The following is a 12,994-nucleotide window of genomic DNA, read 5'->3' on the forward strand; positions in this document are numbered from 1 at the left end:
TATTCGTAACTTCTAGGCTTTCAACGTTATGTCACGTACAATAAGTCGTCCAGTGTCACACGCGTACACACTATCAACAGATATGCCTGTGGTGTGCTTCAGGAACAGCGCACAACCACCGGCTGTACCTACTGCATGCGCAACGCATACATTGTAGTACGCCCTAAAAGGTTCAACCATGCGGCTTGTTCCTTCCTGACTTTCGATCTTCGTTTCCTGTATGGCAATTACGTCCAATTCGTTTTCTACAAAAAGTCGAGTCAGCTGGTATTGTTTTCTCCGTGTCGACAGGCCCCGCACGTTAAGAGTGCCTACATAAAGAGGTGTTTGGGGAGTAACAGCCATTTTTTTAATAAACACAAACCGCATAGTATACCTTGCTTATCACAAGACGGCAAAACACTCACATTTTTATAGAAAATCCCAGTTGTTCCAGCCATTTTGATTAGAATTTAGATCTCGCCGTGACGACGTCAACGCACTGTCTTTCCGATCCCTTCCGCTGATAGTGTCCGGTAGGAGAAAAAGAAGGCTCGACACCTTGTCACGTCGCCGGCGGGGCCGGCGGTTTCCGCTCGGACCGTGGCTCGAGTGGTATTTTCGGTGCGGGTTTAAATGTAGTCCTTCGATGGGGTGTCGTTTTCCCAGGCGGCGCATCCGTTGCATTCTGGTCGGCCTTGTGCCCTTCTTTTCCGTCCTCATAGAGTCGTTTTGGTGCAGGGCTGCTGGCACTTGCCATAATGACGTCTGTAGTCTCAGGGCTTTGCTCGACACTCGCGCCAGGTGCAATGTATTGGCTTGTTGGAGCGCCCATCGCCAGTGTCTCTACAGACTCTGTTGAAGCGATGACTGTGTCTTCCGCAATAATGACTGCAGCCTCTTGCTTCACATGTGACACGTTTGCTGCACCAATAGTTCGCGAGCTGTCTGCCTCGGGGGTAGTTTCGGCCGCGTCTGCCCCGTCCATTAGATGTTCCGTCGACAGTTCATCGCTTGCTTTGACTCCGGCCACGTTTGCGTAGGTTCGCACGCAGACGCTTTCATTGTGGCCATATCGCCGACCCACCTCGCCCGGACGTTGGGTACCTCTCGTAAGATCTCAGTCAATCCTACATCTGCGCCATCAACTCAGCGTATTTTTCAGGGACAAAAAGCGCAAAAAGTTCGACGAGGGTGGGACTCGAACCCACGCGGGCAGAGCCCAATGGATTAGCAGTCCATCGCCTTAACCACTCGGCCACCTCGCCCCTTCTCTCCCTTATTGTAAGTCCTCAACATAACAAACATTCCTTAAAAGATATACAAAAAGACAAAACAAAACAGGAATGAATACAAAAATCGAACAATAAACAGTACTATACACATGCGTTGCTGTCGGCTACTACGGAATGACGTTGTCTTATTAAAATTCCTTGAGTGCTGTCAGGCGTTCAACCCTGGACAGCCACTCAGGAACAGGCAGTTGCAATTTCTGCACTTCCACATACCATTGCATGCATTCCCGGAAGTATGCACGCGCCGGTCGGGCATCCGGGGCACAATGGTAGCCCGCCATTCTTGCGTGCCATAAACAGTGGAGGCCCGTAAGCCTGATGACGTCGTACGGAAAACCTTCGTCGTCACTTACTGGCAGAAACCTGATTCCGTGGGGATCTATCGGTAACTCCTTTTGTAGAGTCCTTTGCAGCACGTCTCAGAAAAAACCCCTTCCCAACAGTCAATGAAGATATGTTCTATGGTTTCTGGTTGTTTACAAATAAGGCAATGTGTTCCCCATGGCATGTAGAACCCACGTTGTTCCAAGAAGATTTTAACACAGGTAAAGTGTCGCTGTGTAATTTGAAAAAGAACGATTTCGTGGCTGGTTGAACTGGCATCATCTTCACTCTTTTCAATACGTCTAGGCCTGGGCCTCCACTGTACACGACTCTGTACATGGGTGCAGGCAAGAGACTGTCGCACAAATCACGATATTGCTTTTTCCGTTTTGCACTCCACAAATATGCACTTGAAAAACGAACGCGTAAAAAAGAAACACTCTGAACTATTTCACTAAAGAAACCATGGACTGCTCCTGGCATTATTTCCGTACCTACAACGAATTCGGGAAGTGATCTTGACAGCCTCATTTGGATCATCGTGCGCAGAAATGGGTCGTTTGTATCTCGAAACAAGAAGAATCTATTCACCAGTTGACGCAAAAAGAGGTGCGCCAACCCCAGACCACCATCCTTCACACGTCGGAAGAGATTATCTCGGCTGCATCGCTCCCAGCTCGATGCCCACACGAATACAGCGAACACACGGTGCAGTTTCTGCACATTAATCCGAGAGCACTGTAGGAGCTGCATCACGTACCAGATCTTTGTCACGAGAAACATGTTGCACGCTGTAGCTCACTCGAACATGGACAAGTGAACCGCGTTCCATCGGTCGGCTTTTTCTTTCAGTTCTTTTGTCCGCTCCTTCCAGTACTCGCTATTGTCCTTGTAGGCATCAAGGGGTGCGCCAAGGTACTTAACTGGAGTCGTGACCCAGTTTACATTCCAGAAGTGGTCTGGTGTGGACGGCCATCTCCCATGCCAAAACCCCAAACATTTCTGCCAATTCACGAATCTATTAGTGGCGTTACCAAACTGTCTAACGATGCTCACAGTGTTCAATACACTTTGCTTATCTTTACAGCACACAGCCACATCGTCAGCGTATGCCAATAGCTTCACCTCTGCTGATTGAAGACAATATCCCTTAATGCATTCATTTTCGATGATGGCGTGACATAGCGTTTCTATTTAAATACAAAACAGGAGTGGACTGAGTGGACAACCCTGGCGAAAGGAGCGCTTCACGTTAATGGGGGCCCCCAACGTCTGATTATTTATAAGTCTGGTATAGCAGCTCTGGTACGCCATGGTCACCCCCTCAGTGATTATGTGGCCAAAATTAACGCGTTGAAGGATGGTGAGCAATATCTCGCGTGAAACGCAATAAAACGCTTTCTCCAAGTCAAGCTGGAGGATCACTACTGCATCACACATGGCGTCACAACACTCCAGCTAACACTTGGTCTTATGAATGTTAGTTAAAATGGTTCTGCCGCGAATGCCACACGTCTGGTGGGGGCCGACTACTTCTTTAATAACTGACTGGAACCGTCGTGCCAACACCTTCATCAACATTTTGTAGTCGCAATTAGTAAGCGCTATGGGTCTGTAGGAGGAAAGTTGCTTGAGCTTTTCGGTGTCTTCTGTTTTCGGTATTAGTACGGTATGGGACTGGCCAAAAGATGGTGGAAGTATTTTCAGTTCGTATGCTTCGTTGTAAACGTCGGTTAAGATATGAACTAGGTGGCCTTTAAAAGATTTGTACCAGGCGGCCCAAAGACCGTCTGGACCTGGCGACTTGCCAGGATTCAGGTCTTCGATGGCCTTCATCACTTTATGTTCCGTTAATGGTCGTTCTAAGGTTTCTTTAACTTCAGACGACAGCTGTGGCATTCGTTGCAAAAATAAATTATTGAAATCGTGCATGTTGACCGGCCTGAATGCAGAAAGTTTTTTTGTAATGCTCAAAGAACGCATGCCCTATGTTATTGTTATCGGTTAATACCAGCCCTTCATATTCGATGGCCTCAATCTGCTTACGTCTGGAATGTTTTTTTCTAGTCCCAGTGCTCTTTTCGTTGGCGTTTCCCCGCATGTTAGTCTTTCTGCTCTAGCACGCACGAGTGCGCCTCGATAGCGCTCTTCGTCGAACACTTCATGCTTTTTCTTAACAGCGCGCATATCGTCTTGATAAGCGCCCGGTTGAGTGCATTCCAGCGTCGCCAATTTTTCCAGCAATGTTTCTATATCCTTTTCTCTGGCCTCTTGTCCATAACGCAGCACGCTACTTCTTTCAATTGCTTTCATTTTAATGGTTTGCTTCAACAACTCCCATTCCTCGCCAAACTTTACAGAACTGTCCGTTGCAAAAGAATTGAGAGCAGCCACTACCTTTTCATTAAAAGTTTCATCCCGTAGCAGCTCAGCATAGATTTTCCACAGTTCCCAAACGAATTTGTTTCGTTCTTTCTTGCTGCCTACCCTGCATTTTACCAGGCAGTGGTCCGAGAATGATATGGCCGTAACTGCATAGCACTGGCATTTTCCTACTTAATCGTATGATAGATAGATCCGGTCTAATCGTGCGTGACTTGTGCCCTGAAAGTGACTGTACATCACGTCTCGGTCAGCCCGAAAACACTCAGCGACATCTTCTAATTCGAACTCATGTATAATTTGTGCGAGGATATCGCTGCTTTTGTCATAAACTACGCGTCGCGTAGACCTATCCTCAGAATTCAATACGCAGTTGAAATCCCCTACACAGGCTATCATTTTTTCCACATGGAAATGATGCTTTAAACTCAAAAAGAAATTTGCTCTCTCTTGCACAGTATTAAGCGCATAAATGCAAAACACGCGCCATTGGACATTACAATTGCTGAAGTAACAAAAGACAAGTCGACCAGAAGTGCAGGAGAAGTAACCCTCTATGACAAGACCAGGGAGCTTCCTCACGAATGGCACACACCCTGCCGAAGTCCCTAAGTTGTGGCTCACTACCGTATAGTAGTTATACGTGAACCCTTGCACCATGCTTCCGGTCTCCTCCTCGCCGTCCACTTTGCTTTCTTGCACGGCTAAAACGTCGAGGTCATGGTCCACTAGTAGTCTGTAAACCTGACTCTGTTTCTTTTTGGCGGCCGGACCTCGAACGTTTAGCGTGCTCGGCCACTTAACCCGTACGTCAGCTACAGCTCGTGAGAAAGAAGTCAATCGAGCATGCGCGCTATGAGCTCGGCGTACTTTTCAGGAAAAGAATGGCAGGAACATCGACCATGGTGCACTTCGAGCCCACGTGGGCAGATCTCGATGGATTAGAAGTCCATCGCGTGAACCACTCGGCCACTTTTTTTTATTACCGTTTTCATTGTACGTACAAAATTTACACACTTTAAAAATGGTAAAAGTGCCTACCAGTGTGTGGTGTGAACGTGGCTTCAAAACTGCCCAAGTTTAGTAAGCTCGTTTAATAATCCAATCAATTCTGGCTTTTCTTTTTGTGCATCGTATACTTTTTTTATGCAACAGTTCAATGAAAAGCTCACGAGTACTTCGAACATGTACATCCGCGTGCCTAACGGCCATGCGCATGCGTCACAGGCTGTGCAGCACTAACAACATAAACATGTCGTAAGGCACCCCTTCGTTTTCAGTTGGGAGAAAACAGATGCGATATGGTGTTATTGCCAAGTCTTTCTCTATAGCTCGCTGCATGACATCCCAGTAGAACAGGGCGTCCCCGCAGTCTACGAATATATGTTCAATTGTTTCTTCCTTATGGCATATTTAACAACCTACAGACCAGGGAATAAAAATACCTCTTTCCTGAAGCCCCGGTTTTAATTGTAGTGTATTTGAATGTAGTTGAAAAAATAATGACTTAGCCATTGGGCTGACAGGCATATGTTTTACCCTTTTTAGCATATTTCTTTCGGTACCTATACTGAACATCAATCTGTACATCGGCACTGGCAGTACTACGTCAATTGAATCTTTATAGAGTCGTTTTTTAAGGAACGTGTCTGAGGTATTCCATCGAAAAGCGTATCTTCAGAAACTGGAATGACCATATCCCTTGTTTCTGAAATTCACTCGTAGGGCCACTGTTTACTACACTGCTAGATATAATGAATTCAGGCCGGGCCGTACCTGGTCTCAATTGCATCACTTTAATAAGAAAAGGGTCTTTTTGGTCTCTCAAAAACGACAAACGAAACACTATCTGTTTCAAGAACAAATGCGCCAGTCCAAGCCCACCTGTTTTGACGGGTCTCAAAAAATTTGTTTTACTGGTTCGCTCCCAATTAGACCCCATACATACACTGCCAGTACCCTATGCAAACGTTGCACGTGAACTTGCTGTGCGAGTGCCCGACTTTATCGAACGCGTGCGCGGCCCTCGCAAAAGTCTACCGTGCACACAACCTTCCCTGTGCAACGGTAGACAATATGCTCCACCCCACGGGCTGCATTTCAAGCCAGAAGCACCTCTTCCGAGCGATTCTGGTGTTCGCCGAGGATATCGCCCTAGCCGATCGCCTCTGAACCCCTCCCCACACCTACGGTGGTTCGACCTCTGCTGCTGCTTCCCTGTTTCTTCCACCACTCTTTTCTACCCCTTCCCCCCTGTGCAGCGCGGTTGAGGTGTCCTCATCTGAGAGACAGTTACTGCGCTGCACTTTACCCCATGTTTCTTCCTTCCCAAACAAGAATCTATCTCCTCTAGTCATAGACAATGCTTGCAATACATAGCACAGCTTTGCAACGGAGAATTGGTTGCAGGCCGTCGCGCGGGCAAACATTGAGACTACGACCACCCCATTCAACAGTTTTTTCTTGAACTTGCTTTGTTTGTTATTCCCAGAATTCCGCAGCCTCCTTGTAGCGCTCAAGCGGCACCCCAAGATACTTTGTCGGCGCAAGGGTCCACTTCACATTCGCAAAAGTGGGTGGGGTGTTTTCCCATGTTCCATGCCATATTCCCAGGCACTTATCGAAGTTTATAACGCTACCCATCATTTTACAAAACGATAAGACGTCCCTTATCGCGGTCGCGACACTTTCCTTATCGCTACAGAACAAAGCAACATCATCTGCCTATGTTAGCAGCTTTACTTCTGCTGACTATAAACGAAAGCCTATAATAATAATATTAGTAGTAATTGTTCTGCAGAATGGCTCAAGGTATAACGAAAATAATAAGGGACTTCAAGGGCACCCCTGGCGCACACTTGATCGTACGTGAAAGCTCTCACCTAGGTCCTTATTTATTATAAGATTGGTGGTACCTTTAGCATAACACATAAGAACATCTATGAGCACCGAACAAACATTTACATAATCAAGAACTGAGAAAATATTTTTTTGTGATACATAACCAAACACTTTTTGTAGGTCCAGCTGCAGCATTGCTACATGCTGACCCCACGTTTCGCAACATTCTAGAATGATTCGAGCAACGTTAATATTAGTGTAGATTGATCTACGTTTGATTCCGCATGTCTGATGTGGTCCTACAATTCGTGCTATAACTCGCTCTAACCTCGTTGCCAAGATTTTAGTAAATATTTTATAATCAACGTTAGTCAATGCTATTGGGTGGTAAGATTCTACTGACAGCAATTTTTTTTAGTCTTCCTAACCTCGTGTGCTGGAAAACTCTACGAGCACATGGTGCACAACCGCATGATCGACTATCTCGAAGACAACGAACACGTCCCAAGCACTATGTTCGGATTTAGAGCTCACCTGTCCGCGCAAAACGTGTTGCTGCAAATCAAGGAAAAAGTCATCGACAAGCTGGACACGCACAGCAAAAGAGTCATCCCCGCACTTGACGTGAAAGGGGCTTTCGACAACGTGTCACACGAAGCCATACTGCAGCACCTCAACGTATATAACTGCGGCGAAAAAGTATATAATTACATCAAAGATTTTCTGAAAGAACGGACAGCCACAGTGGGGATAGGCAACTTACGCTCTGAGAAATTCGACATACCGCGAAAGGGAACGCCACAAGGCTCCGTCATTTCGCCGATGCTATTCAATCTGGTGATGAGCTCACTACCCAAGCAACTGAAGCAAATAGAAGGGATTGGTCACGCAATATATGCTGACGACCTCACCATCTGGACTACGGGAGGGTCGACAGGTAAACAGCAAGACGCTCTGCAAGAAGCGGTTGACACTACGGAAAAGTACCTGGAAGCATGTGGACTGACGTGCGCACCTGAAAAATCGGAGCTCTTGGTGCTAAGAAAGCGCACAAGAGGCCGACAACCGCAGCAGATACCAGACCCGGTAGTAAAGGTGGGAGGCATCATGATTCCGCAGGTTACGACGCTCCGCATCCTTGGACTCCTGATTCAAAAGGATGGGGCCGGGGGAGTAGAGTTGGAAAAAATTCAGAGAACAGTGCTACAAATAACCCACCTTATCAAAAGAGTGACGAGCAAAAGCCATGGACTCAAGGAAGAAGACTGCACGAAAATGATACAAGCGCTGCTCACGAGCATCGTCACGTACGGGACCCCATACGTTGACATGAAGAACAGTCAACGAGACAAAGTAAACGCCCTCATCAGAAAATCATACAAAATTGCCTTGGGTCTGTCCCCCTCCACGTCCACAGCGAAATTACTCAAAATGGGAGTCCACAACACGTGGGAAGAGCTCGTGGAGGCGCACAACGTCAACCAACTGGAGAGACTGAAGCTGACAAAGACGGGAAGAACCCTGCTGGAAGATCTCGGCTACCAAGTCGAGGATGAAAGGCACCTACCTCACCGTATCCCACACGAGATCAGAGACAAGCTACACATAAGTACCATTCCCAGAAACATGCATCCCGAGTACGACAAGGAAAGGAGACAGGCGAGAATACAGGCGCTCAAGCGCACACTCGAACGCACCAACACCAAAGAAGAAAACGTTAGATATACGGATGCAGCTGCGTACAGTACCAAGGACCGATTCGCAATCAGCGTGGTCGACGAGAAGGGCGAACATCTTACAGCCACATCCATACGTGCCAAGGACGCGAGCACTGCGGAAGAGGTGGGCATAGCCCTGGCCATCGCAACGTGCAAGAAGGCCATGGTTACCGTGGTGACGGACTCGCAAGAAGCATGCAGAAGGTATATGAATGGAAGGATTGGAAAGGCAGCACTTCAGGTCTTGAACAACACCAAGATAGAAGCAGCACAAATCCTCTGGACGCCGGGACACGAGTCTCTCACGGGGAACCAGGCGGCGCACGCCGCGGCTCGAGATCATGCACGCCGAGCCATCTCCGACGCGCAGAGAACACGTACCAACGACTGTGACGAGGATGATGAACGCATATCCAAGAAGTACTCGGATATCTTGGCGCACTACAGGAAGCAGAGGCGTTGCTACCCGCCCGCGCATAAGACGATGAGTAGGGACCAAGCGGTAACCTGGAGAAGACTACAGGCTGGAACCTACCCACACGGAACACTGCTGCACGACATGTACCCGGGCATCTACGGGCGAGACTGCAAGTTCTGCCCGCCGGACACGCCCAACACCTTGCGCCATATGGTGCTTGGATGCAGGAATAATCGAGAAGCACCACCATCATCAACGCCACCAGGCGATAACATGCAGAAAGAGGCGGATTCAGAAGAAGAATTGGAAGACCAGTGGGAGGCTCTGCTGGTGACGCAAGACCCTGACAGCCAGCTGCGGTTGGTGAACAGGGCTCGGGCGGCGGCAGCGAGCCATGGCTACCTGGACTGAGGAGGCCACCCACCGTTGGGCTCAAGAAGCCTGGTCTCACAATAAAGTTTATTTCTCTCTCTCTCTCTCCGTTTTGGGAATGAGCACTTTATACGACCGGCCACAGGAAGGGGGTGCATATCTTCGTTTATATGATTCAGCAATTGACTGATGCAAAATTAGGCTCACATCTTTTCTGAAGGCCTTTTATAAGGCCGCTCATAACCCATCAGGTCTAGGAGACTTCCCTCGAGCTAAATTATCGATGGTCTCTTCAACTTATTTCTGGCTGATCGGTTCTTGTAGACATTCACGGTCAGCATCACCTAGTTTTTTTCATTGTTGGCCAGGAACTCTCGTTTGAACTCTTCCGGGACATTGCAACTCCGGAATAATTCGCTATAGTGCTCTAGAAACGCTCTTTCTATTTTTGCTCGTTCGTCAGCGACTTCACTCTTATAATTTATTTTCCCAATTACTTTTTGCCTAGCGCAAGCCTTTTCATCTGCAAAGGCTTACTTTGTGGGCGTTTCGCCAATCCGTAGCTTTTCGGCTCTTGCTCGGATCACCGCTTCCTTGTACTTCGTCGATAAGCCCCAGTTGGCTTTTATGTTCATTGATCTGCTTTGTGAACGTACCAGGCTTATCGTCCTCCAATCTGTAAATAAAATCGAGTTGTTGTTGTATTTCTTTCTCCTTGTTTTTTTCTTCGTGCTTCATTACACTCGCTTTTTCTATTGCACAAATATTTATTTTTTCTTGAAAAAGCTCCCACAGCTCCATCACGTCATCATCTCTTGCCAATACCTGTTCGAACTTTTACTTTACGCACTCCACAAACGATTCATTATGCAGCAGCTGGTCATTAAAAAGCCACATTTTCAAATTAAAGCCTGAGGTCTCTTTGTGCGTCCAGTGTGACTAACACCAAACGATGGTCACTGAATGACACGTTTAGCGGCATAATTGTGCCTCGCCGCTACTAACTGCAGTGAAACGTATACACTATCCATTCTCGCATGGCTAGCACACTGGTAGTGTGTAAAGATTGGCTGGGTCCCGTTAGATAATATCTTTTCCATTTCTTCTAGATTATGCTCTTGCATGCCATTGAAATCGAGCGTGAGGCACTGTTATCCCTGAATGGAACATTCTTAACTCCCTCAGCTCCTGAGAAAACACAATTAAAATTTCCAAGCATAATTATTTGTCTTTCCCACATCCCGTACTGCTGGAGCCGCTAAAAAAACACGTCTCGTTCATTTTCGGCGTTCCGCGCATATACGCAGATTATTCACCAACAAGACTCGGACATGTAAAAAAAACCACTATAACGAATCTACCACTTTGCTGCACAAGCACAGTCTCAACAACTATTCCTAAATTGTTTCTAATAAACATTACACATCCGCCTGACGTGCCGAGAGGGTGAGAAACAAAATCAGCGTACCTTGCTCGAAAAGGCAGCACCATGTGGTCAGTTTGTTCATCGCTATCTATTTTGGTCTCTTGCACTGCAACTACGTCTAAATCGTTCTCTAAGAAAAGGCGGCTGAGCTGGTATTGTTTCTTTCTGGCGTTCAAGCCTCGAACATTGATAGTCGCAATGCGTAGTTCTGTGCTGAGATTTATCGCCATATATTAAAATTACATCTACGCCATGGTGCATACCTCGTGAGCACAGGATGGATGGATGGATACAACTTTCTTGTACGTCCGGCAAGGTTTAACGCGACCCGGGCTCAGGTCTCCCACGGAGGAACGTCAAGGCCCTGCCTCAACGCCGCCTCACGGGCTTGCTGGGCTGCCCACGTCTGGATTCCGAGGTCTGAGCTGCGCAGAGCGGCGGCCCACCTCGACGACAGGGTCTCCGGAGTAACTGCCATCCCTCCTATAACTACATTGCACTCCCACAGCATGTGCTTGAGTGTTGCTGGTCCTTCCTGGCACAATTTGCACGTGTCGTCCTGATTCTTATCTGGGAAGATACGTTTGAGTCGGAATGGATTAGGGAACGTGTTTGTCTGGAGTTGTCGCCAGGCGACGGCCTGCCTCCTGTTCAATTTGGGACTCGGCGATGGGTATATCCTTCTGGCGTTCAAATATGCACTGGTGATGTCGTTGTATCATGTGAGCCTGTCCCGTTCTGCTCGAGAAGCGTTCGCTGTCGTGCGAGAGGCGTTGCCCTGTTCGGCGCGGCGGGTCATGTCTCGCGCCGTCCGGTGCGCCGTCTCGTTTAGGTTCGGGAGCGCGTCGCCTTCCGTGGTGACGTGCGCGGGGAACCATATGATCCTCGAGCTCGCGGTTTTGGATCTGCCCACTTTGGCCAGAATGGACATGGCTTCCTTGGAAATTCGACCTTTGGCATAATTCTTTACTGCCGTTTGCGAGTCACTTAGTACGACTTCGCATTCCTGTTCCGTGAGGGCCAGCGCAATCGCTACTTCCTCCGCTATTTCTGAGTGTTTGGTGTATACACTGCATGTGGTTCTGATTTTTGATTCTGCGTCTATGACTACGGCGGCGTATGTTTGGCCGTTCGCATATTCGGCTGCGTCGACAAAGCGCGCGTTTCTGTCCCTGCCAAATGAACGGAGCAGAGCCTCGGCTCTTGCCTTTCGTCTACCTCGGTTGTAATCGGGGTGCACGTTTCTTGGGATGGTTGCCACCGTAATGGTCTCTCTGATTTTGTTGGGGATTTGCATTTTCTGGCCGTGCTGGTTGTGGTACGTTATGCCGAGCGTGTTCATAATGTGTCTTCCCGTCGTGGTGGTCGACAGGCGTTCGAGCTGCGAGATGCGTTGTGCTTCGGCTATTTCTTCTATGGTGTTGTATATGCCCAGCTGAGTCAGGAGCTCGGTGTTCGTCGATTCCGGTAAGCCCAGGGCTATCTTGTACGTTTTCCTTATGAGCGTGTTAATCTTGTTCTTTTCCGCGACGTACCAGTTATGGTAGGCGGCTACATAGGCGATGTGGCTGACAACGAATGAGTGGATCAGTCGAATGACGTTGTCTTCCTTCATGCCCGCGTGTCTATTGGTCTCTTTGTGAGTCTCGTGGCGCTGATGACTTTGCCTTCGATCTTCCTCACGGTTTCACCGTTAGCTCCGTTGGCCTCAATGATCATTCCGAGGATTTTGATCTTGTTTACTTTGGGGATTGCGTTTCCATCTTGGGTGTATAGGCCGATTTCCTCGTACTCCCGGGGTCCTGTGTAGCTCTTTGGTGGCATGCCTCTGCGCGTGGGCCGGTAAAGGAGTAGTTCCGACTTGCTCGGGGAGCATTTGAGGCCCGTTCCTTGGAGGTACTCTTACACTTTGTTAATGGCCGTTTGTAGTGCGTGTTCAATTTGCCCATCACTGCCGCGGTCTGCCCATATCGTTATATCGTCTGCGTATATAGAGTGGTGGATTCCTTCGATTTCGCGTAGTTTGCTGGGGAGACCCAGCATGACCAAGTTGAAAATGAGCGGAGATATAACTGAGCCCTGGGGGGTACCTGTACTTCCCTGGGCTCGTTCTTCGGACTCGAGGTCGCCAACCGTGAGGGTGGCTTTGCGATCGTTCAGAAAGTCCCTCACGTAGTTGTAGGACCTTCCCCCAGGTTCAGATTAGACACTTGTTTAAGGATCGACTCGTGAGGGACGT

At 48.2% G+C, this 12,994-nt stretch overlaps 1 non-coding gene across 1 annotated transcript; it reads right to left on the reverse strand.

The window, feature by feature from the left end:
- Positions 1–1,165: 1,165 nt before the first annotated feature.
- On the reverse strand, positions 1,166–1,247 carry TRNAS-GCU (transfer RNA serine (anticodon GCU)). Its single transcript has one exon. It is a non-coding gene; the product is annotated as a tRNA-Ser (tRNA).
- Between the last annotated feature and the right edge of the window lie 11,747 nt (positions 1,248–12,994).

The sequence above is a fragment of the Dermacentor albipictus genome, chromosome 1, assembly GCF_038994185.2.
Source record: "Dermacentor albipictus isolate Rhodes 1998 colony chromosome 1, USDA_Dalb.pri_finalv2, whole genome shotgun sequence".
NCBI lineage: Eukaryota > Metazoa > Arthropoda > Arachnida > Ixodida > Ixodidae > Dermacentor > Dermacentor albipictus.